Below are 5,247 nucleotides of genomic sequence, written 5' to 3' on the forward strand. Positions count from 1 at the left end.
CTAAAAGATTCAGTTTTTTTTAGCTAAAGCTGTAAACTAACCCAAAACGGATAAAAACTTAACTGCTTAAGCTTACTCCGTATTACAACCCTCGTTCTTTACTTACATTTTCTTGTGAGTTCCTAACTTGTCTTATTACAAAAAAATGAAATCATCCAAATGATTTATTAATAAGTTTTTATATCAAATATTAACAATTCCTTGTGTAAAAGAATAATCACCTGAGCATGAAAGGAATAACATGCAATTGATGAAAAAATGACCTTTTTTATGATTATTCGTGTTAATTTTAAATGCAAATAAATAATTGCAACAATGTTGTATCTATGTTAGAGCAAAAACAAGAAGTATATTAAATACTCCTGAGTGGCTATGTTATTGATAAGAAGCAGAATGTACTTCCACGTTTAGTTTTTTTTTGTCATTTCCTACGATGTACACCGTACTGTGTGAGTGAAACTCCTTTGGTCTCTATGGGTGCAGTTAGGTCGGTATAAGCGCAGAATTCATGCTTGGGCGTAGCAGTGTGGAAAATGCATTCGATAAATTAATCCGATACTAATTATATCGAATTATAATCTGTGAGTTAATTTATTGGTTGCAGTGTATTAAATATGTGGCGTCTGTGGTGCTACCAATAAATAATATTGGGGTAGCTGTTGTGCAGATAAAAGATGATACATAATTCAACGTAGAAAATTTTCACCTCCTTTCACACACTTCAAATAAATGCGCGTTGATAAATAATTTATCAATGGCGGTGGCGGCTGCCAGAAGCCAACAAAGTCGCACGGATAAAATGTTACAATAAAGAGGCATTATTGTTGGCGGAGCTGAAGGTAAGGCGCGTCCCGGGTTATAAAGAAAGAGTGGAAGAAGAAATATAACATACATCTTGCAAGAAGCATAATTTTTTTGTTCTCTTCCCTTCAGCTGTTATATCTTTCTTACAATTGTCCGTCTCGTTTCAGCACACGCCAAAGTGTGGAACGATGTTTGGGTAAGACGGCGGCAAAAGGGGATAAAAGTCATTGAACTTACACATCTTGCTGTCAGATTAATCATGGACAATATCTTAATTAAAGGTTTTCTTCTCTCCTCCTTCGTGTTCAGCAATTTTCATTTCTGTAGAGAGATGCCTCTTTTTTTTTAGCCGCCCCACCAGCAGAGTGGACCCAATATGGGGCGCGTACCGAGGAAGGGCAAAAAAGGAGTATACATATAACCTTCATGCTTGTGAGAATCACCTGCCCAGGCACAAATCTCACTTAATTTATTTTTATTATTATTGGTTTGATTTATAAATGTGCGCGCTTTTGTAGACCATGCCACAAGATAATTGTGTTGGATTGTCTTTTTAGTCCAATTGATTTATGACCGTATAATTCACTTCTCGCTCCTACTCGTTAATTACTTTTGGTGTTTTGATAAGAATCACACACACACACACGTACCCCCAGAAGATACAAAGTGGTGGTGCATAATTTACAATTTTCCTAACATGTATAACTACCTCGGTATAAGATCCAATTTCTGGGTAAATTAAATACCTTCCGGAATTCCCGCCAAGAATTTACGACTCTCACCGCGGTGTGTTAATGAAAACAGACGCAATCTCAAATGATTCATTAATTTTAAATGATGCCACAAGGTTAATTCCATCGCCTTTTTCTCCCATCTTCCAACATTGCGCTACCAACAGTTAGGTTTTGTGATTCAAATTAACAGAAACTTGTGATTTAGTGGTGCTTATCGCGAAAATTTGGCAAAGAAATGATCTTTTCTGTACTACCTGCTTAATGTGGTTTGTTCATGTCTTCGTGGTTGACAAAAATTTATCTTTGTGTTTTATTGCAAAAAATTCGTATTAAAAATGATGATGTTTAAATTAAACTAATTGAGAGAGAGAGTTCATATAAAATTGGAACAGTTATAAAGGTTGACATCTTAATGATGGTCAAAATTTACAAGGATGTGTTTAAAAGTTTTATTACTTTTATTCTTGTCAAAAGTGCTTAACATCATGATTTGAAAGATAAGATTAAGAGTGTTTAACATTTATGAAGATTCAAAACAATTTTTTAAAAGAAATTAAAAAAAAAATAAATGTCAAATAATACACTAAACAAATCTATCTCTCTTAACTTGTTTACTATTTTTTCATAATTTTATGTTTTAAATCAGGAATATGAGAACTAAAAATAATGAAAAATTTAAATTAGAAATAATAGAAAAAATAGTCTTAAACCCCTTTTTAAATTTTTGAATTTATTTAATGAAAATTGCTGCGAACTATTCTAAATTCATTTGTGTGAAACAATTCAGAATTTAAAAAAAAAGAGTTTTCAACAACTAATCTATTTGTCGTAATAAATTTTCATAATAAAGATAAAGATGTGAAATAATAAAAAAAAATATTTTGTAATCAATTTTATATCTTTTTTTTTAAGAATTTATTTTTTCAATTTAACAAGACATAAATATATGATTTCTATTTCTTTGTTTTTTTTCAATTTTAAATTAAAATTTATAAGATAGTTTTTAAAGAAACTTGTTCCCATATAATTTTTTGTCAAAAAATCTTATTTTATTTGAACATTGGCAACGAATACGTTCTAATAAAAAAAATCGTTTGAAAGAGTCTGCATGCAAAATTTCATAATTTCGCATCTCTCACTCTTTGGGCAACACATTTGGTAAATAAATTTTCATGAAATATAATTTTCAATTTATCTAATGGAGACAGAACAATTTATTTTGTGATAAATTGCGAAAATGTCCCTACACACAATTCACATTTCATACGATTACAACTACTTTAGCAAGGCAGCCAGTAGCGATAAATTAAGAAATATGAATTACATTTGGCCGCATTGCGCTTCATACAATTGTACATTTGAGTGAATTATATTCAGCATGGTAATATGTATCACCCCGCAGTTGGCTTACAGGCACCACCACCATGGAAATTTTTTGGTGTATGGGCGGAATTGAAAAAGAAAATATTGCTATAGTGGAGAAACATTTTCACAAATCACACAGAGCAATGATAGTCATTTTACACGGCAATCTATCTCAATTACGAAAGGCAAATTCATAAACAACTTCTCTCTCTCACAGCAATGTCCTCTCATATTTTGTACTGCAAGGAATTTCATTTTGAGATGTTGTCAACAACAACCTAATATTGCCGAGATTCCTGACGACAATAAGTTGCTTCATCCTATTGAATTATTGGTATTTAATAGAGGTTCTCATGTGCCCATTTTTTTGACAATGTTCAATGGTAGAAGCTGAGAGAGAAATCAATGCAATCACTTGAAGATTGAGTTTATGAAAAGGGTTTCAATTCCACTAGATGCTTTCCACCATTTGAAACATTTTGATTATTTTGCCCTACAAACAATAAATCTTCATTTGCGCACAATTAATATCTATTTTCTTGAACAATATTTGGTGTATTGAAAAAATTTATTAACAGCTCAATTACGCAATAATCGATTTATGAGGATCTGTGGGACAAAGAAATCACGACTGGCATAGGTATTGATACATAATAATTAAGCTTCAAGCACACTTTAAGACTTCAAATCACTTTAAATTGAGTCATTTTCAATTTAAAATCACAGTGGGGTCGCCTGGTAGACACCAAAGAACTTTATTTGTTAATTCTAATATACATTTTGAAAGACAGTGGAGGCGCCGGGTTCTAAACAAACCTACTAACTTTAAATTGAAGCTAGCCACAATAGTTTTGAAAACCAAAAAAAAGTCTATAAATAATAACATAAATGCCTGTAAATTACGTGATAAAAAAGTCCTAAAATGAGTAAATATTAAATTAATAAAGCATGCACAAAAGAGCATGGTAAAAAGTGCTCGGAAATTTTTCAATTTAGCATGATGAGCAGCATTCTGGTGGATCTATGTGGTTGGTTTTGTGTCTCCATGCCTTCATGGTGAGTGGTTAATGGGTTGAAATACAGATGTTGAAAAGCTACGCAGTAATTGCGATTTATGAATGTTTTAAATTGTGACAAACTGCTTCTGGACTGACACTTTGATTACGGACAAATGTCACAGTAATGAAGAATGGTGACGATTTAATCAAAGCGGAGCAGCTCTTTTTGCTTCTCACACGACACACCAAAATGCTCTTCCACCCATTGTTTGATCGCGAGATGGACGCCAGCATGATGTTGAACGAAACAAAAAAAAAGTCTTCAAATTAATATCTCTATTAGCGCAATTGCAACATCCCTTTTGGCGCGTCGGTGTGGCCTTTGTCTGGGCTGTCTGCAAAAATATACTTGAAATTAGCGGAGGTGGAGGGGCCAGGGGGAATTGGTAAAAAGATATTTGAGTTATGTATGTGAAAATGGGTGAATATTAGTAATTTTGACTGATGCTGTGTCGGACTCACTCAGCAATAAATCACACAAAAGCACACGCTCATGATTAATGATCACCTGATGATTTTATACATTTTGCACTGTTCATGTATATTTTTTTTTCATCATCCGATGGGAAAATCAATGCAACAGAAGCAAAATAATAAATCACCCGAAGCGCGTGGAAGTTTTGGCGGAAAATCACCCACAGGGGATGCTCTATCAACCCTCATTAAATCATTCGATGAATTGTGCCATTTCAATTAATTCGAGAGCATGAGCAGTTTGTATGATAATTCTCTTCAAATGAATTTAGCAATGATAAAATTATTAAATCACTTGCAATGTTAGATTGTTTGTGAATATGCATTCAGTTGATTGATTCAAAATTGCCTAATGGCAAATTTATACTGTTTATTCGTTAGCTTGCTTTCAAATTAAATCCTTTTGTTGGCTGACCATATTAAAGCTTTTTAAGCCATACGGTGTATTTGATTATATAATAAATACGCAGCAACAAAGTTAGAATATTTGTGTATCCCACCGCTGGCACCAATTGTTCGGAATATTTATCGTTTAATCGTCATAGAGCAAAGCTGAGGACTCTCAAACTGTCAATGAACTACCCCTAAGTAAATTAACACCATTCCCAGGATCTCTGTAGCATTACCATCTCTATTCAATTTCCACCTTACTAATTTCTACAATCAATCTTTCTTCCCTCCGAAAATGCGTCTCACAGAGGCAAGCATTTGCCCAAGAAATTGGACCATCAATCGTGTATCGTCGTGAAAAGGGGGAAAGGCTAGACGCACAGAAATTGTATATGACAAAAATCTCTCCCGCCTCTTGTCTC

The 5,247-nt window shown here is 33.3% G+C and overlaps 1 long non-coding RNA gene across 1 annotated transcript; it reads left to right on the top strand.

Annotated features, from left to right (window-relative positions):
• Positions 1-533: 533 nt before the first annotated feature.
• On the top strand, positions 534-2,016 carry LOC129790979 (uncharacterized). Its single transcript, XR_008750647.1, has 2 exons — positions 534-839; positions 972-2,016. It is a non-coding gene; the product is annotated as an uncharacterized LOC129790979 (long non-coding RNA).
• The last annotated feature ends 3,231 nt before the right edge of the window (positions 2,017-5,247 follow it).

The sequence above is a fragment of the Lutzomyia longipalpis genome, chromosome 2 (assembly GCF_024334085.1).
Source record: "Lutzomyia longipalpis isolate SR_M1_2022 chromosome 2, ASM2433408v1".
Taxonomy (NCBI): Eukaryota; Metazoa; Arthropoda; class Insecta; order Diptera; family Psychodidae; genus Lutzomyia; species Lutzomyia longipalpis.